A 22,163-nucleotide genomic window follows, 5' to 3' on the forward strand; every position below is an offset into this window, starting at 1 on the left:
TTTGTACTATGTATAAATTTGATTAGACAATCATATACTCTTTTGTCATTAGTAGCCAATAGGTTATTTATTTGGTACGGAGGAAATATTTGCAGCGTTTGCAAGCTGCTTAAAAGAGTTCCTGTATGCTGAATATATTTGGAACAGTTAAAAAAGATATGATTAAGATCTCCTTGTTCTTGACATGCTTCACATAAGTCTGAATTGTAAATTTTGATTTTAGCAAGATGAGTAGGATAACAAGCATGACCAAATCTCAATCTTATTAAGGTTGTTATATATTTACGGATGTTACTAAATTTCTTAAACCATCTCGAATTTGGAATTTGTGGTTGTATATAAATATATTTACCACAGCTATTTCTCAGTCGGAATTATTTTTATATTATTAGTTGGTTTGATTTAGATGAGCATGAGACATGACAGTTCAAATAAAACACTAGATAACTATAGAGAATATAATGTCAACAAAATTTTAAGTCCCTTTTTACATACAAATATTAATTTTGATTTCAATAGTTTATAAGAACAAAAGTAAGTAATTAATTAAAAAAAAATAAACCAGAACCAGCTGTTTCCTTCACATAAATATAAAAATCATTGTATTTTAGTCCCCTTTTTAGACCCCTTAACCCAATCTAAATTGTACCTTGTTCTTTCTTGTTTTCTCCCATAAAATAAAATAAAATCTATTACCGTCCTTATTTCCTTCAATAAAAAAAATCATTTGCCTGGATAAACACACTGCAATCTTCCTTAAATTTTGTCAAAATGTCACGTCAAATATCGAACTTCTAAATAAATCTGCCAAATTTATTATTTCCAATATACTGAATAAATGTAAATCTGGTAAATAAATGTACTTCTATTACTTCTTTAAAGCCTCAGGATCGATAAATACAATTACTGAATACCGGAACACCCTAGCAAAAGAAAAAGAAAATAAAAATAACTGAACTAACTTCTTAAAACTGAGAACCAATAAACTGAACAAAAATGACTTCAGCTTACCTTTAACATACAAAAGGGTCTATTACACGACTCTCAGCCTGGCCATCAATAAACATCGAATTAATCTCTAGAGGATTTTCCAAGACAAATCTTTACGTGCCCCAAATTTCCAGCACACCAACGGATACCTCAATAAGAGAATTCCCAGTACATCCCACCAAAGGATTGAAAAAGTACCATTTCAATTAAAAAAACTGGGAATCCAAATCGCCGACCAGGCTTCAAGTGCTTTCTCAAAAATGTTTATTGAAAAAGAATGAACGTTGTTGATTTGCTAACAAGGCGTTCAAAACAAAAAACTCTACAACAAAAATCTTCTCTCACTGACTCACACAAAAAGCATATACATCCAAACATACAAATTATACATCCTCCAAGGACAAAATAATCGGTTATAAACAACCAAAACTCAACAAACGTTACTACTAAATTTTCAACCGTAATAACTCCACCTTTCCTTCCGGAAAGAAAATTAAGTTTCTTTGAATTGAATCCCAAAGAAACTTGTTAAAAATACATACTATGTTACACTATCTACATCAGAATCCGATTCAACGTGGCTATCAGAGTTCTGTGGGTGAGGTTTCAAGTCTTTCACATGCCAGTGACCAATAGACTTACCATTATCATTTATTAATTCATATGTACAATAACCAACCTTACGCTTTACTCTAAAAGGTCCAACAAATCTATCAGCAAACTTAGATGTAAAATAATTAGCTTTATCAGAAAGAACATAGTTCTTTTTCCAAACTAAATCATTTTCCTTAAAATGAACATCCCTTCTTCTTAAATTATATCTTTCTCTGGTGTTATCTGAAGCTTTATCAATCCGCTTCTTAACCCAGTCTCTCAACCTATTCATATTTTTAGAACGATCATACACACGTTGTTTATTTTCTTCATTCCCTATTTTTAGATGATATTCACTTCCATGAGTCATCATCTCACAACCAAAATTAATGAAGTATGGTGTTTGACCTGTCACCTCATGTTTGGCAGTTCTAATAGCACAACCTAGTTCAGGTAAATTAACATCCCACAACCTATGATTATCTTTAACATAAGCCATCAACATGGTTTTCATGATACGATTAATTCGTTCAGTAGGGTTTGGATGAGGGGTAAAATTTGGAGTAAAAAGAAATCTGATTCCAAACTCTTGACAAAAAGATCTTAAAATATTACCTTTGAACTGACTTCCATTATCACATTTTAAGACTCTGGGAACACCAAACAAAAGAAATACATTTTCTTTTAAAATTTTACTTATAGAAGTGGCAGTTGCCTTTCTCAGAGGGAATAAAAGAGGAAATTTACTGAACTTATCAGTAACTACCAAAATCCAAGTATTACCAGCTGAACTTCTGGGCAATGGTCCAAATAAGTCCATACTGATGATCTCCCAAGGTTTTGTGGGTTCGACAGCCTGTCCCATATGTCCTGCAGGACTTTTCTGTTCAGGCTTTGTCCTTAAACAAACCTCACATTTCCTTATATATTTCGTAATGTCCATTTTCATAAAAGGCCAATAGAAAAGGCGAGATACACGATGAAATGTTTTGTAGATACCTAAATGACCTGAAACACAAGAATCATGACACCTCTGAAGTATCTTATCTCGAAAATCTTTTGGAACTACAAGTTTCCAATATTCACAATCATCTCTTAAACTCGGAAAATCTTGATCAATATATTTATACAACTTATTATTTGCTAGTCTCCATCTGACAAATTTTAAAGGATTTTTATTTACATTATCACACATTTTCTTATACCATTTATCACTGGTAGAAGAAAAATCATATTCGTCACATTCGGGGTTTATTGCTTGAACATTACTTATTTCTACAGAATTTATCATATGTACACTATCAACAGGTAATTCTAAAGCTCGCGAAAGGGTGTCAGGAACTATGTGATCCTTACCTTTGCGATGCAGTACTTCATAGTCAAACTGTTGCAGACGTAAGGCCCATCTACCAAGTCGTCCTTGAGGGTCCTTCAAATTGTCCAACCATAACAACGAGTAGCAATCAGTGATTACGTAGAACTTATAACCATCTAGATAAGCTCGTAAAGTTTCACACGCCCACAAAACACAGAGGCATTCACGCTCAACACTGCTATAGTTTCTCTCGGCTCTATTTAGAGTTCTAGACAAATAACAAATTACATGTTCAGTTTCATCATACTTTTGAGTAAGGACAGCTCCAAGACCATACGCTGACGCATCAGTTTGTACGTAAAAAGGTTTGTCAAAATTAGGACTAGACAAAATAGGTGCTGAGACAAGAGCGTCTTTAATACTCTGAAAAGCTTCCTCACAAGCTTTGTCCCAAACGAACTTCTTGTTCTTTTGTAATAATCTACACAAAGGTGAAATAAGATCTGAATAACTATTTACAAACTTACGATACCATCCTATAACTCCAAGGACTCTTCTGACTTCAGTGACATTGGTGGGTCGTGGAAGATTCACAATGGCCTCTACTTTTGCCGGATCTACAGACAGACCACTAGAGTTAACAACATAACCCAAGTATTTAAGTTCTGACACACAGAAAGAACATTTTTCTTTATTAAGGGTCAAATTGGCTTTTTTCAATCTGGCAAAGATTTCTGTCAAGACTTCGACATGTTTATCGTAAGTTGACGTAGCCAGACATATATCATCTAAGTACACAAAAACATACTCAGAGAGTTCAGGACCTAATAGATTATCTACTAATCTTTGAAACGTAGCTGGAGCGTTGTGCAATCCGAAAGGCATACGACAATACTGGAAAAGTCCACGCCCTGGCACAGTAAACGCCGTGTACTGCTTGCTCTCTTCAGTAAGACCCACCTGCCAATAGGCACTCTTAATGTCCATTGTTGACAAATATCTAGCTCCACCTAACTTACTTAAAATGCTATTTATATAGGGTAAAGGATAAGCATCACGCTCAGTAACACGATTTACTTTCCTAAAATCAACGCAAAAACGCCATTCCCCATTCTTTTTAGGTACCAGCAACACTGGTGAAGACCATCCGCTGTGTGACTGTTCGACAACACCAAGCTTCAGCATTTTGTCCAGCTCCTTGTTGATCATATCCTGCTTAATTGGTGATACCGGATAAAACCTCTGCTTGATTGGTTCTTGTTGACTAACTACAATTTTGTGTTGAACTACATTAGTACAAGTTAATTTGTCTGGGTCGATACTAGAAAAATAAGAATCAACGAGTTCGTTAAGCTGTTTACGTTGCTCTGGTAGAAGTTCAGATTCCGATTGTATCGAATTAACCACTGGAACACTCATAACTTCCGAAGAGAAAAACCACTCTCCTTTTCGTAAATCTGGTACAATACCCATTCGCACCCAGAAATCTACACCTAGTACTAAAGAGTGTCTACACTGTGGCCAAACGAAAACATCAATTACCTTAACAACATCACGAAGTTTTATAGGCACCGAAGCTACACCTAATAAAGGACTCTGACTACCATCCGCAACTCTGCAAGACCCATCTGGAACAGTTTTTAAATGTACACCTAAACTACGTAAAATCTCCCATGTAGGCATATTTACAAAAACTTTATTGGCTCCACAATCCAATAAACCGAATACTGTCTTACCTAAGATATCAACTTCTACATAAGGACATTCACTGTCATTACTCTGTGCTAAAATATAATCTAAAACTAACTTAAATGAATAAAAATTATCACTACCTTCTTCCTTATTGACCGTTAACTGTCCGTTCCGATTCGAGATAGAATTATTGCTCCGATTCTGTGAATTACATTGAGGACAATTACTTTTAGTAAAACCTTCCTTGTTACAACCAAAGCATCTAAACACACGTTTTGGCCTCTTACAGTCCTTAACCACGTGATCATACTCATTACAGCGCCAGCATTTAGGTACAAACGCCTCTACTTCTTGTACAACGTGATGACGAGAAGAATTAGCTCTACTACTAGAAGAAGGCTTAAACGACTCAATATTAATTCGAGTTTGCTCAATTTTTCGACACAAGTCAATTAAATCAAAAGGACTCTTTACTTCGACTAAAGTTAATCTTTCCTGATAAAAAGGTAAAATGTTTTTAAGTAACACCTGCATTTTTAAACTGTCCGGAACTGGTGTTGGCATTTGTTCGAACTTACTGGTCATCTTGGCAACAAACATACCAATAGATTCGTTAGATTCCTGAGTAGTATGAAGAATATCCTGCCAGATCTCATCTGCAGAAAGGGTAAATTCTTCCTTCATTAAGCTCACTAAACTATCCCAGTTGCTAGCATAGTTCCTATACAATTTATAAAAACCTAAAGCGTTACCAGTAAATAAATCTCTAGCACAAGAAAATAACTGAATTTTATTTACATTACGTGACCTACAATACTCCTCAACTTCTTCAAGAAAAACAGAAAAATTTTGTGGTTTACCAGAATACTTAATTCCCCACTTATATACAGGTTCTGAAGGAAAGTCACTATTAGATGGCAAGAAAACAATGGGATTAACTGTTGAATTCGAAGTTTGATTTGTTTGGTTACTCACATTCGGTGCAGAAATATTTCGAGTAGGGGTAGAATTACCATTAGGGTCATTTAAATTAAGACCTGATAAATCAATATGATGATAAAAATTAGGATCAGTAGGCATCTCTACAGAAACAACATTACTAGTTTTCAAAACATTAGACTTAGTAGTATATTCACCTATCAAATCCATCAATTTCTTTAACAATGCAGAACGCTTTGACATTTCATCAGTGTCTGTACTGTGAATACGGTTCAATCTACCTGAAAGATGTGCAAACTTAGTCTCAATCCTTCTTATTTGGTTTGCAGTACCTGTAAAAGCATTAATAATATTCAGAATCTCTTTTAATTTATTTTCACAACTTGTCAACTCAGCAGGAATATCAGGAGGTAAATCAAAGTTAGGGATTTTGCCAAATTTTTCTAAAACAAGGCAACTACGCAAAGTACTCTTTAACTCTTCTACCTTACAATTAGTCAAAATAATACCTCTCATTTGCAACTCAACTTCAAGTTCGTCTTTGACCAAACGGTCAACATCAAGTTTAAACGACATTTTCTTTTAGAGAAATTAAAATACACAAAAAAAAATAAGACAAGAAAACCTCTACCTCACTTTAAATAAAAGTACATTTAACTTTTGATTATTAATTTTCAACTCCTGTAACTCTACGTAACCTATGTCTTACTTGAACTATCTAAAAAAAAATAAAAATCTCGGGTGGTTGAAAAGCCCCTTAAGTTGGCCGCCAAAAATGTACCACAGCTATTTCTCAGTCGGAATTATTTTTATATTATTAGTTGGTTTGATTTAGATGAGCATGAGACATGACAGTTCAAATAAAACACTAGATAACTATAGAGAATATAATGTCAACAAAATTTTAAGTCCCTTTTTACATACAAATATTAATTTTGATTTCAATAGTTTATAAGAACAAAAGTAAGTAATTAATTAAAAAAAAATAAACCAGAACCAGCTGTTTCCTTCACATAAATATAAAAATCATTGTATTTTAGTCCCCTTTTTAGACCCCTTAACCCAATCTAAATTGTACCTTGTTCTTTCTTGTTTTCTCCCATAAAATAAAATAAAATCTATTACCGTCCTTATTTCCTTCAATAAAAAAAATCATTTGCCTGGATAAACACACTGCAATCTTCCTTAAATTTTGTCAAAATGTCACGTCAAATATCGAACTTCTAAATAAATCTGCCAAATTTATTATTTCCAATATACTGAATAAATGTAAATCTGGTAAATAAATGTACTTCTATTACTTCTTTAAAGCCTCAGGATCGATAAATACAATTACTGAATACCGGAACACCCTAGCAAAAGAAAAAGAAAATAAAAATAACTGAACTAACTTCTTAAAACTGAGAACCAATAAACTGAACAAAAATGACTTCAGCTTACCTTTAACATACAAAAGGGTCTATTACACGACTCTCAGCCTGGCCATCAATAAACATCGAATTAATCTCTAGAGGATTTTCCAAGACAAATCTTTACGTGCCCCAAATTTCCAGCACACCAACGGATACCTCAATAAGAGAATTCCCAGTACATCCCACCAAAGGATTGAAAAAGTACCATTTCAATTAAAAAAACTGGGAATCCAAATCGCCGACCAGGCTTCAAGTGCTTTCTCAAAAATGTTTATTGAAAAAGAATGAACGTTGTTGATTTGCTAACAAGGCGTTCAAAACAAAAAACTCTACAACAAAAATCTTCTCTCACTGACTCACACAAAAAGCATATACATCCAAACATACAAATTATACATCCTCCAAGGACAAAATAATCGGTTATAAACAACCAAAACTCAACAAACGTTACTACTAAATTTTCAACCGTAATATATTGTGTTGTTGAATGGTTACAAAAAGTTTGCCAGTAAGTTTTCCAACGATCTATTTGATTTCTTTTAGAGATACAAAAAGAGTCAGGAATACAAATTCTCTCCTCTGGTACAATTTCAGCTGAAGAGGTTATTGCAGCTTTAGCTAAAGAATCAACATGCTCATTATATTTTATACCAACGTGAGCTTTTACCCAAATAAAATTAGTAGTTTTATTTTTATTTTTAAGCTTGACAAGCATGTTCTTAATTTGGTAAATGAAAGGATTAGAATTATAATTGGGTAATTTTGAATTTTTGAGAGATAATAAAACTGACAATGAATCGGATATTATTAACACTGAATTATTGTTTAAACTATCGAAATATATCAAGGATTCAAGAATTGCAATTGCTTCTGCACTAAAAATTGAGCAATTAGAAGGTAATTTGAACATTTTTTCTGTTGACTTAAATGGAATGTAGAAAGCACATCCGGTCCCTTCCGATGTTTTGGATGCATCTGTATAGATTACAGTTGCTTTGGGCCATTTGTCTATACAGGAATTCAAGATGCATGAATCTAATAATGAACTATTATAATATGTAGGTATATGTATATCAGGTTCATAAAAAAATGCGAAATAGTCGTTAGTATCAAGGTTGTTGATATTGTTGATATACTTATTGTTGCACATGGTTCTAAAGGCTGTACACAGGGTTGGTGTATTTTTATGAGTCCAGTAACTGTTTGTTAGATCATCTGTGTTTAGTGAGCTTATGCTAGAATATAATGAATTATTGATACATGCAATTTTCACAACAAATTTTTCACTCAGATAATCTCTTCTAAAATTCAAGGGAGGTTCTAAAGCTTCAACATGCAATGGTGCTATTGGAGTAGACTTCATTGCTCCCATACAGATACGTAGAACAGTACGTTGAAATACATCAATTTTATTTAAAATTTGTTTACTTGCTGATCCATAAAGTATACATCCATAGTCCAGAATAGATCTGATGTAAGATTTGTAAAATAGTAAAGCTGTTTCTACATCAGCTCCCCACCAAGTTTTAGAAATGGATTTTAAAAAGTTTAGACCTTTATTGCTTTTGTCAAGCATATACTCGATGTGTAATTTCCAAGTTAGCTTTTGATCTAGAAACATGCCTAGATACTTTATTGACTTGCAGAAATTTAAAGTTTGGCCATTTAATAAAATAGTATTTGTGTTAGGAATATTATGTTGTGAAAAAATACACACATTAGATTTACTAGTGGATAAATTAAAACCATTTTCACAAAACCATTTTGAGAAATATTCATGTAATTTTCTTAAGATTGTAAAGGAGGGTTCATATTTTGTCCTTTCTGTATATATGAGGAAGTCATCCGCATATTGGATTGTTTTGTAAGTAATACTTGGTGCATTAAGGCTATGAAAATCAGCCGTATACAAATTAAAAAGAAAAGGGCTTAAGACTGATCCCTGAGGTAATCCCCAACTATTATAACGTGGTCCAAGAAGTTCATTTTTATGGTTTCTAACGTATAGGCGTCTATCAGTGTAGAAATTAAGAATAGTTTGTGCTAGTTTTATGGGTATTTGAAACTGATTGATCATTTTGTCTTTTAATCGAGGTAAACACACACTGTCATAAGCGCCTTCTATATCTAGTGATAAAGTAGGCAAATAATTATTTCTAGAAAAATTACCCTGTATGTCCGCTACAAGTGTAGCTAAAGCATCTAAAGCTCCACATCCTCGTCTGTATCCAAATTGATTGTTTGGTAGTAACTTTTTAGTATGGACCCACCATTCTAGTCTGTTTTTTAACATACGTTCCAAAGTTTTAAATACACACGAAAAAAGAGAAATGGGACGATAAGATTCGGCTGAATTTGGATCTTTTGTAGGCTTTAGAATCGGAATAACAATTATGTCTTTAAAAATATTTACGTCAGAATTGTCTTGAACTATACGATTAAAAAGGTCCAATAGAAAATGTTTTGTTACTTCTGGAAGGTTTAAAAGCATGGAGTATTTGATATGATCGTATCCTGGACTATTATCTTTACGATTATTTATAGCGAAAATTAGTTCATTGTAAGTAAAAGGTTTTAAGAGAAAATGATTTTTATCAGCTGGGGTTGATGCTATGGAGCTGGGAATTATTTGAGGGTTCGCAGTTGGGGGTGCAACTTTAATAAGAAAGTCATCCATCCATTTCTGATCTAAAGATTTTATGTTTGATAGCGGTTTTCTGTAAAGTTTTTTAGCTTGATTCCAAAGAGTTGTAGCGGATGTATTTTTATTGAGCGAAGAGACCCATTCAATCCAATGCTTTTTGGCTATACTTTTTAATGTTTTTTTGGTTCTAGCTGCAATCTCCTGATATTGAATATAATTTTCAAAATTACTTTTTTTCTTGTAATTTATTAGAGCCAATTTTCGTTGTTTGATAATATTGTCACAATCAATATTCCACCAAGGAGGTGGGTGCCTTTTACATTTATAAGGTTTATATTGGGGTATAGCTGCTCCCGCAGCCGTATTTATATTATTTATGAAGAAGGAGTACTTATCAATTAGATTATCCGAGTGAAAATTGTTTGTATCGTGTAAATTTTGAATAGTAGAGGTATATAACGCCCAATTGGCTTTTTTAATATTCCATTTATTTTTAGGAGATATTTCATTTTCATTAATTGCAAAAAGAAGTTCTATAGATATGACATAGTGATTTGATCCTAGAGTGTCAGGAATGACATTCCAAGATGTCTTGTTAACCAATTCAGGTGAACAAAAAGTTAAATCGACAGCCGAATCTTGTTGATCAGGACGTCTCAAAATTGTAGGTTCGCCATTATTTAAAACTGTTAAATTTAAATCATCTGCGACATTTATAAGTTGTGACCCTATGGTATCATTATTACGACAACCCCATATAGAGTGGTGTGCATTAAAGTCACCACCTATAATTAAAGGACCCTCAAATTGTTCAAAAATTTTAGTCCAATCGTCATATTTTGTTTGTATTTTTGGAGGTTTATAAATAGATAAAAAATTTAACAATAAAGTTCCATATTTAACTTGGATAGCACACACTAAAATATTTTCATTGTAATTTATATTGATTTTATGTTCAACAAAACGAAGAGATTTGTGTACCAAAATTGCCACACCAGCGTAGCCATCGTTTCTGTCATTGCGGACTATATTGTAACCACTAAAACTATATTTTTGATTTCTTTTGAACCAAGTTTCACTTATAATAGCAATGTCAATATTTTTATCATAAAGAAATTGTACCAGACTATTTTTGTTAGCTATAGCAGAACGTGCATTCCATTGCATTATATTTAAATTGCGTGTTTTGGGCATTTTATTGGTTTTTCAAAGTATCCTCCAATACCTGTTCTATGCTACTTGTAATTAATTTAATATCAATAGGTTGTCTATTGTTACTTGAAAGAATTTTATTTAAAAAATCCACGATAAAAATGGATAGGTTGCTAGCTATACTACTCTTCTTGGTTTCCAAACAAGCGTAGTTTGGTTTATTTGAATTTATCGGCAAAGATTGTGAAGGTCCAAAGGAGAATGGAAATAATGGTTCATGGATAGGTGACTGGATAGTGGGAGAGTTTGATTTTCTCTTCTTTTTCATTGGAGGACTAAAGCTTACAGGATTGGGTTGGGAAAGGAAATTATTTTGATTGCAATTGGTATTTTTAGGAATTTGATTAGGTTGTGATAATGACATACGATGGTTGTTAGGAAGAACAGGAAAATTTTGGTCATAATTTGTTAGCGGTGAAAAAGAGTTGTGATTTACTAGACTGGATAAGGAGTTTTCAGAAATTTCTTTAGCTTCTTTAAAGGAGGTTTTTTGCTGTATCATTATATTTTTAATTTTTTTTTGATTATCGTAAGAGGGACACTTTTTTGAGATAGAAACATGATCTTTGCTTTTACAGTGTATACAAAAAGTTAAATTTTTATCACAATTATGTTTATCGTCTTTAATTTCTCCACAATTGATACACTTTTCTTCAGTACTGTTACACTGCTTAGATACATGCCCAAATTTAAAACATTTGAAGCATTGGATCACTCTTCCTACAAATTGTTCGACAGGAAAAAAGACTCTATTAAAAGCTACTCGATCAGGTAAAATATTCCCCTCAAAAGTAACAACAATAGTTTTTTTTGGTACAAATTCAACTGTTCTGTCTTCTTTTTGGACTTTTCTATTTAATCTGTAGATATTAGTGACGCGTGAGTGTGATTCTATATTTTCCATAAGATAGTTGATATCGTAACGAGTATCAACATCTCTTACTAACCCTTTAATTTCAAGTAAGTGATTTGGAATAAATGCTTTTAAATTTTCTGACTTTAGGAGGGGATGTTTAACTAAATTATTTGCTTCTAATAATGATTTTAATAAAACCTTAATCCGGTTTCGGCCTATACTCTTAATTTCCAAAATATTATTAAGTTTAAATTTTTTAAAAAGGATATGGGCAACTGTCATTGCATGCAATTTTCCTACATTATTTTCAGTGCTTTCTATGTATACCCAAATATTTTGTACATTGTACTTATCTGAAAGAATATTGAAAGTTTTCGGTTCCAACTGCTTTGTTTTCTGGAGGTTACTATCACTTGGATTATTACTAGTAACACTTGAAATTAAAATACTGTTATCCATATCAGCATCTGTCGTCACAAAAGACGTCGGTTGTGTAGTTTTGTCCCCCATCGGGGACCGATATTTATTAGTTGTCAGAATACACTTGTCTTCTTAATTGACTTTTCACTAAAATTTTAAAGTTTACCTATATAAATAGGTATACAATTTTATTCACTGACAAAAACTGTTACTTTTTCAACTCGTATGAAAGTTTAAATAATACTTTTTGAGCTAAAAGTGTTAATTTTTACTAAGAGTAGATTTTACTTCGTACTATCAGTTTGAAGTTTAAAACGTCAATGCCTATGAACTTGAATGGGCGAAATGGGCATATTATAATAAAGTTTTAGTTTTGCTGTAGTTTTGCTTTAGTTTTGTTTGAGAGAGGTATTAACCACTTTAAAAATTCACATTGTAAGGCATGAATGAGTTAAATATGTAGTACCTTTCTCGTAGATGTATTTAAATATGCAACTGAAAAGTTATTACTATAAAGAGTGATCTGTAGGTAAATAGGTACCTATGTATAACTACTATGGCTATGCTTGACTTAAATAAAAAAATTAGATATATAAAAAAAAACGCAAATGCCCCGTGGTACATTTCCAACCAAACCCTTCATACAGACCTAAACATCCCGTTAGTCAGCACAGTAATTCAAGAAAGAGCCAACAGACATCACGAGAAATTGGAAGACCACCCCAACCAATTAATATTACCACTACTACAGCCACTAAACAACAGAAGATTGCGAAGATTATGGCCCATAGATCTTCGCTGAAACTGAGGTGAAACTGCTGGGTGATGTACCTCATAACGCCATTTTAGTGTACAATAATACATTGATATATGTTATTGTACTTGTTATCAAATTAGCTTATAGAATATGTAATTCTGATTGTTAATAAATGCTTACAAAAAAAAAAGATATAAAAAATCGCAAGTTTTAGTAAATTTGGGAAAGTACCTATCATAAATACAAATTAATACCGATGTTGTAACGTATTTAAATACCAAGTATTTAAATACTGAAAATGTACCCAAATTTTTGGGTAAATTTTTATCTTAATCATGCATTCACGCTTTTTGTACATTTCATATTTTAAACTTTTGGTATCGGAGCTAATGGGCCGTATTTCAAAATTTAAATACTTATTTGTAGGTATTTAAATAAGACTTTAGAGCATTTAAACACCAAGTACTTATTTATAATTAATTATAGAGTATTTAAATTAAATACACTTAGGTACAAAAAGGATTTAAGTTTTAAAATACTGCCCATCAGCTCCGATACCAAGTTAAAAATATAAAACGCGCAAAAAGAGTGGATGATTAAGAAAAAAATTACCCAAAAACTTTCCCAAATTTAATAAAATTTGTGATTTTTTTTTATATCTAATCGTTGTTTTATTTTAGTCAAGCATATAGCCACTGTATAGGTACATAATATATGATATATTGTTATATTTCTTTTTGATATGAAAATTAAATTTTGATAATTATAAACAAAATTCAATTTAATATAAAATATTTTCAATTTTCTCAACCACGGGCATATAAATTTAAAACAACCTGTATACAACAAATTGTTATATGTAATTTTAAGAAGTGATTAGAATAAGCGTACGAAACTCGGAACAATGTGCTTAGATAAACAAAGTGAATGACGCGTACCATTATCGTTCTTCTCGGAAGGTCGATCATTAGCCTATGCTAAATAAAACTCAGTGAAATAGATGATAGTTCATTATCGTTTTTCGCGGAAGGTTTCGATCATTAGCCTATGCTAAATAAGACTCATTTGAAAGAGAGAATAGGTCATTAAAATTTGTAAATAGTTAGAAAGTATTTTAGAATGGGAATTAAATATTTTCTTTTGAAATCCATTAAGCATATTTAGAAAGATTAAAAATTGGTTTTGAGGAATATTACGAATGAGAGTTGGTGGTGGAAGATTGATTTGTGAATCTGGAAGGGATATTTAAAAAGTAGGGGAATGGATGACAAAGTGAGAGCAGAATGTTTTGAGCTGTCGAGAAGTGAAGTCGAGTAGTAGACGGTAGTGTACGGAGAGTGAGAAAGCCGGTAGTTCCGTGAGTGTGGAGTATCTATCGTGGAACGAGAAGTAGGCCAGGTCGAGAGTAAAAGAACCTCCTTGAGCCAAGAGTGTCCCGGTAGCTGATAGCAGTTTCGAAAAAGGTAGAACACAGCATCACGACCGAAGCAGGAACGAGAGCTATTCGAGCTAGTTTTTCAAAGGAGTACATTACTGGAAGCCAGGACGAGGTTTGATCGCAGCCAAGGATAGCAGGAACGGGTTTTGTGTGAGGACATTTTCAGTTCACCAGGAAAAGGTCAGTCTCATTTGTTTGGACATGAATGTATGGGTTTTTCGTATTAAATTCCACATAAAAATTGAATAACATAATCAATAATATCAGAAAAGCTTCATCAAACTTAAATAGAGTTGTTGCTAATAACTCCTAAGAGTTAAATGTTAATAAAAACTTTCAATTGAAAACCAAAAGGAAATAAGATTCCCATTTGTAAATGTTATGTTTTAAGAATAATAAGAAATAGCAAATATTAAGCAGTGATTGCTTTTTAAATAAAATAAAAAATATTTTGATTATAATTGTAACCCATATGTGTATTTTTTTTACTCTTTTCTTTTCTATCCCGATTAGGAACCATTAAGAAATATTTAGAATCCACGAAAGTAAGTAATTAATTTATAATTCGCCCTGAGATTGAAAACATATTGATATGTGATCTGGTTAATTAATTAGATTAGTATTAATACATTGATTAAATTAAGTGACATATAAGAATATCATCTCATATCAATAATCAAGATCACATCAACATATATATATATATATATATATATATATATATATATATATCAGTGGCGACGCGTGACTTTTTCTAAAGTGTTACCAAACCAGATGTAAAAAAATCCTATTTAAAAAAATTATTTTGAACCTCCCAAATATAAGTTTTTGTTTTCAATCCTGTGGGATAAAATTAAACAAATCACTATTCCCAAATTATATGTATGTAATTATGTGTATATGTAACAGGTATAACAATAAATAATAAACAAACTAAACATATTATTCTACCATAAAATTAACATAAAAAATGAACAAGTAGGAAAAAGCATAGATTTTGAAAACTATTTTTTATTCATATTTTAATTCTTCCACTTTCAATAATATCATTTTTTTTCTTCAAAATTATATATAAAAAAATATACAAGGAGAATAACTTTTCAAGTAGTTGATCAGTTACGCAATACGTAGCAACACGCTTGCATGTTTAAATGCACGCACACTCTGTAATCTGTAATAGGTACTAAACTAATGTTACCAATCCTCAAAATGGTGACAATACTGATATACACATCGTGCCCGCGCGCCGTCTCTCGTCGCTCGAACAGAGCCGTCGGTCGCTCCTTCAAAATTTTCAGAAACGAGTTAGTCCCGAGCGATAGCGAGGTTTCTCCTGCGTTACCACTCCCAGTATCGGTAACAGCATATAATAAATTGCAATGGATTCATTTATCTCGCCAATATTTTCGTGCGTATAGTTGGCTATTTACTGAATTAGGTACTATTTTAACAAATATTTCTGTTGGTAAAAAATATAAATGGAATTATTTCATAACAGTCATAAAATATTTATTGCAAGATTTTTAACTGTTACCACTGGTAACAGTGGTGACATAGACGTTTCGCCAGTGATATATATCACTCTTTATAGTAATAACTTTTTGAAGTTATACTTCTTTACCGGTGATAGAGGGTGAATTTTTATATGGTAAAACCTAGCGACCGGGCGCATGCGCATTATAACTTTGTTCTGATTGGATGTTCAAATGACATGTCAAAAATTATTCAATATGGCGGCTGTGGCACAGCTGTAGTTAGATTATTTATGGTTGTTGCGTTTTAAAATTTGTGTGAAAAGAAACAACAAACAAAAGTTAGTTAATAGTTATACTGCCTTTTTAAATAGTTTTCATATACCTATATTTTTGGACTTTTGGACTATTTTGGACAAGGAAAACTCATTCTAATTTGGTAAGTAGTTTTTATTATAATCATATTGTAATTATACATTTGGATTAGGTTGAAATACATACATTTATTTTCTCTAGAATGCGGATTTTAGAGAGAAATCCCATATTAGGTTCGATTTTTATTTTTAAATTATGATTTTTTGGCGTAGATTTTATTTATCTAGTAGGTATGTAATGCTTTGATTTACATACTTAATTTGATTACCAACAAAAGTTCTACCAATCTTCATCTAATATATTGTTTTCTTACTGTTTTGTTATATTTTTATATTTTCTTCCACAAAATTTAAATTACATAATTTAATTTTCAAAACAACTGTCAAACAGTAAAACGTTCAGTTACCGTATTTTTCCACATGATAAATAATGTGGGATTGGACGAGTGAGTCTACGCTTCGATTACGAATCAAAGCGCCACGAAGTTCACGGGTTCAATTCCCGATGCAAGTTTTATTTTTTTATTTTTTTATGCATGTTATGATTGTAAGTATATTTGTTATTTATTTTTTTTTTCAGAAAATGCGTATTTAAAATTTTTGCCAACAATTATTATCGTTCAGAAATTATTTTTTCTTTGTGGCATTTTTCAATGTGTTTGTGTGCGTTTTATTCTTTTATTTTTTTTAATTTTTGGTATTGTCTTAAAAATCACATAATATGTAGTAGAAGTATAACTTCTTACGTGCGTACAAAGTACACACACATTCTTTTTCAGTTTCATTTTTAAATAATCTACAAAAAGGTACTATAAAGTTTTTATTGAGGTTGCAGTCAGTGTAAGGGGCAGGATGAGTTTTATTATAACTGACTGCAACCTCAATAAAAACTTGTATCTACATATTGTCAGTCAATAATACCAAACTACTTTATATATATATATATATATATATATATATATATATATATATATATATATATATATATATATATATATATATATATTTATATATATATATATATATTTATATATATATATATATATATATATATATATATATATATATATATATATATATATATATATATATATATATATATATATATATATATATATATACATCCTACTATCAATTTGGCATCGATACATTATGCATTTACCATCGATTTGGCATCGTCTTGCAAAGTGGCATCTGTATATCGATGCCACTTTACACTACCTTAATAACTTTATTCCTGTACTTGCTACCAGAAGTCTAATCAGCTCGGTAGTTAGAGATTTGATTCCTTGATGTTACTTTAATATATCAGCTTTCCTTGTTTACCTCTTACTAAGTTATATAAGTTTATTCCATAAAATGTTTGAGTCCAAAATGATCGTACAGTGAAAATATTATATACATTTAGTTCAGTGTTTTACCGTTTTGTCGCTGCCGTTATATACATGAAAACGTATATCCCACTTTCATTATCAATCATTTTGGCATCAGAAATTTGGCATCACTGTTGAATACAATATTATTCACAACGAAAAATAGACAATTTGAGAATGTATATATTATTTTCATAAAGAAATCAGTCTGGCATCATGTTTTATTGTTTTCACCCAATTTTGAAAAAAATGTGAAAACTTTGTATTATCCACGTCCGTCTGTCCGTCTGTCTGTAACCACAACTCCTCCGTCAATATACCAGCTAGAATGACAAATGAGGTATCAAATGAAAGCTGATAATCCAAGGATGGTACTAAAGGTGAGATATTTGACCTTGGCGGTCTGTCCGTCGGTCTTTACGACCGCGAATATAACTCCTCCATCATTATACCAGGTAGAATGACAAATGAGGTGTCAAATGAAAGCATATAATCCAAGGATGGTACTAACGGTGAGATATTTGACCTAGGCTGTCTTTCAGTCGGTCGCTCCGACCGCAAATATAACTCCTCCGTCATTATACCAGGTAGAATGACAAATGAGGTGTCAAAAGAAAGCTTATAATACAAGGATGGTACTAAAGGTGAGATATTTGACTTAGGCGGTCTGTGACTCGGTCCCTCCGACCGCGAATATAACTTATCCGTCATTATACCAGGTAGAATGACAAATGAGGTGTCAAATGAAAGCTGATAATCCTAGGATGGTACTAAAGGTGACATATTTGACCTAGGCTGTCTTTCCGTCGGTCCCTCCGACCGCGAATATAACTCCTCCGTCATTATACCAGGTAGAATGACAAATGAGGTGTCAAAAGAAAGCTTATAATACAAGGATGGTACTAAAGGTGAGATATTTAACTTAGGCGATCTGTTCGCCGGTCCCTCCGACCGCCAATATAACTCCTCCATCATTATACCAGGTAGAATGACAAATGAGGTGTCAAATGAAAGCTTATATTCCAAGGATGGTAATAAAGGTGAGATATTTGACCTAGGCTGTCTTTCCGACGGTCCGTACGACCGGGAATATAACTCCTCCGTCATTATACCATGTAGAATGAGAAATGAGGTGTCAAATGAAGGCTGATATTCCAAGGATGGTACTAAAGGTGAGATATTTGACCTACATGGTCTGTCCGTCGGTCCGTCCGACCGCGAGTATAACTCCTCAATCATTATACCAGGTAGAATGATAAATGAGGTGTCAAATGAAAGCTTATAATCCAAGGATGGTACTAAAGGTGAGATATTTGGCCTAGGCAATCTTTCTGTCGGTCCGTACGACCGCGAATATAACTTCTCCGTCATTATACCAGGTAGAATGACAAATGAGGTGTCAAATGAAAGCTTATATTCCAAGGATGGTACTAAAGGTGAGATATTTGACCCAGGCTGTCTTTCCGTCGATCCGTACGACCGCGCATATAACCCCTCCGTCGTTATACCAGGTAGAATGACAAATGAGGTGTCAAATGAAAGCTGATAATCCAATGATAGTACTACAGGTGAGCGATTTGACCTAGGCTGTCTTTCCGCCGGTCCGTACGACCGCGACTATAACTTCTGCGTCTTTATACCAAGTAGAATGACAAATGAGGTGTCAAATGAAAGCTGATAATCCAATGATGGAACTACAGGTGAGCGATTTGACCTAAGCTGTCTTTCCGCCGGTCCGTACGACCGCGACTATAACTTCTGCGTCTTTATACCAAGTAGAATGATAAATAAGGTGTCAAATGAAAGCTTATAATCCAAGGATGGTACTAAAAGTGAGATATTTGGCCTAGACAATCTTTCTGTCGGTCCGTACGACCGCGAATATAACTTCTCCGTCATTATACCAGGTAGAATGACAAATAAGGTGTCAAATGTAAGCTGGTAATACAAGGATGGTACTAAAGGTGAGATATTTGACCTAGGCGGTCTGTCGGTGGGTCCGTCCGACCGCGAATGTAACTCCTCTATCATTATACCAGCTATAATAATAAATGAGGTGTCAAATGGAAGCTTATAATCCAAGGATGGTACTAAAGGTGAGATATTTGAGCTGGGTACTCTTTCTGTCGGTCCGTACGACCGCCAATATAACACCTCCGCCATTATACCGGGTAGAATGACAAATGAGGTGTCAAATAAAAGCTTGTGGGTGAAAACCTAGGACTTACGAAGTCCAATTTAAAAATAGGGCATATCAGAGATATGCCTTAGACATCATAGAAGACAATGACACAGAAAAATCAAACAAGCAATATGTCAAAAGGGCCTTAGTTATGTATCTTCGGTCCTGTTGGTCCAATCGTGATGTATAGCACCTCAAATGATAGGATTTGACAAACAGAATACAATGAGAGAAAAATCAAATACAACCTCATGTCAAAAGGGCCTTAGTCGCGTATCTTCGGTCCTATAAGACCAATCGTGACGTACGGCATCTCAAATAATAGGACTTGACAAATAAAATACAATGACACAGAAAAATCAAATACAGCAACAAGTCAAAAGGGCCCTAGTTATGTATATCTAGTCCTATTGGTCCAATTGTGACGTACAACAGCTCAAATGGTAGGGTTTAATGAACAGAATACAATGACACAGAAAAATCAAATACAGCAATATGTCAAAAGGGCCTTATTTACGTATCTTCGCTCCTATTGGTCCAATCGTGGCGTACAGCACCTAAAATAACTGGATTTGACTAATATAATACAATGACGTATGAAAATCAATTACAGCATCATGTCAAAAGGGCCTTAGTCTTGTATCTACGGTTCTATTGGTTCAATCGTGACGTACAGCGTCTGAAATGATGGGATTTAACTGGCAGAATAAGATGATGTAGACAAATGAAAATGACGGCATGTAATAACACTTTAAAATTGTAGAAATAAAATGGATTAACACACATGGTATGACATATTAGGTGAGAGTATTTAACAAATAGAATACGATTACATACGTCCAGTTTTTGACAAGCGACTTCTCTACATATGATAAACGCGAAAGGGCCCCAACGTTCACTGCTCGACATAGGCCTCCCGTTCACTGCATATACCCACTGCTTTCTGACGCTGTGACTTGAGAGGATAGGATTTAACGAATAGAACGACAAAGAAGACTAAACAAGGCAGCTCACGGGAAAAACACAACTGTCCGTTTTATACTCTACAGGGAAGCATCAAATATTCAACTTAAGAATATATTAGAGTATAACGGTATGATAAATCTTTTTCTTCTTTTTTTCATTTAGTGCATTCCGTACGTTTTTTAAACATAATCAGGAGAAGTTGTTGAATTTCTGAAGTCTATAAAAGAATTTCTTAACAAACCTTTTTTTAATTGTGTTATGGATTATTTTTAAGAATGTGTTTAAAAGGCAGTTCGCAGGCTTATTGTTCAATGGTCTTATCACTTTCAAGCGCCTGTCTTTTTTGTAGGACTATTAATTGTTACTTGTGATTTCAACCATTCTAGCGGGGCAATGCCTTTTCTATAACTGAAATGAATATTGTTATCCATTTAATTTTTTTCCTCAATTAATTGAATGCCTCCTACTGGTGTTTGGTCTAAGCTTACCGCTTTTCCCCATTTAAGCTAAACTGCTCGTCAAAAGTTAGGGATATAGAAAATTATGCTCATTTTCATAGCTAATTTTTTCGAGAACAGATTAACGGATTCCACTATTTTTTTTTAATATTTTAGATTTTTCTTTAGTATTTACACAGTTGTGCAAAGGTTTACACAAACTTCTTTTTTGTACTTATACCGAGTGGTAGGTATAAGTACAGAAAAGAAGTTTGAGTAAACCTCTTGATAGGTATTAGTTACGTATCTTCACTCCCATTGGTCCCAACGTCTCGTACGGCGGCTCAAATCATTGGAATCAGCCAACAGAATACAATGACTAGGGAGCGGATTTATATGCGATCAATTTTGATGAAATATTCGCATATATATGCGGTAAAAAATTACGAAATATGCGCAAGATATGCACAAAAATTCAAAAAATGCGCATTTCGGGAAACCACAAATTTTCTGTCTTATTTAGTAATCTTATTTATTATTTTTCAAATAAAATCATTTTTAATATATGCAATTTATTCACAGTTTTTACAAAAACTGCTACCAATAGTTACCTATTTAAAATAAAACAACAATATCACTATAAATATATCTTCGATTATAATTCACTACAATGTGTTTTTCCAAATTCTTTACGAGGAAACATATTCTTTGATCAGACAAAATATTTTTATAACTTGAAAAACTCCTTTCAACATCGATAATTGGTGCGTATTTAAAATAACTTGTTAATTTCCGTTAGAAAATCGTAAAACTTTGGCTAAAGGTGTAAATTCTCTTAACAATAGAGGATTTAAAAAATCACCAGAATTATAGGTAGGTACCTACCCTAATAGCACAAGGACGTCCAATGGACGTCCTTCACGGACTTTAGGGACGTCCATTGGACGTCCGTTTTCGTCCGAGGAACGTCCTTTATACGTCCTATTTTGGTCCAAATGTCGCGCTACTGAACGTCCATTGGACGTCCATCTAATGTCCGAGGGGACATATATTGGATCTTAATCGGACGTAAATTGGACCTTAATCGGAC

At 32.9% G+C, this 22,163-nt stretch overlaps 1 protein-coding gene and 1 long non-coding RNA gene across 2 annotated transcripts in view; one reads left to right on the forward strand and one right to left on the reverse strand.

Annotated features, from left to right (window-relative positions):
- The window catches only part of LOC114329316 (glycogen-binding subunit 76A), a 294,793-nt gene that overhangs the window by 45,122 nt on the left and 227,508 nt on the right, over window positions 1-22,163 (forward strand). The gene's annotated exons all lie outside the window — the stretch shown is intronic.
- LOC126888476 (uncharacterized) lies at window positions 445-7,397 on the reverse strand. Its single transcript, XR_007699573.1, has 2 exons — window positions 6,971-7,397; window positions 445-923 (listed from the first exon to the last, which is right to left on the reverse strand). It is a non-coding gene; the product is annotated as an uncharacterized LOC126888476 (long non-coding RNA).

Source organism: Diabrotica virgifera, chromosome 7 (genome assembly GCF_917563875.1).
Source record: "Diabrotica virgifera virgifera chromosome 7, PGI_DIABVI_V3a".
Taxonomy (NCBI): Eukaryota; Metazoa; Arthropoda; class Insecta; order Coleoptera; family Chrysomelidae; genus Diabrotica; species Diabrotica virgifera.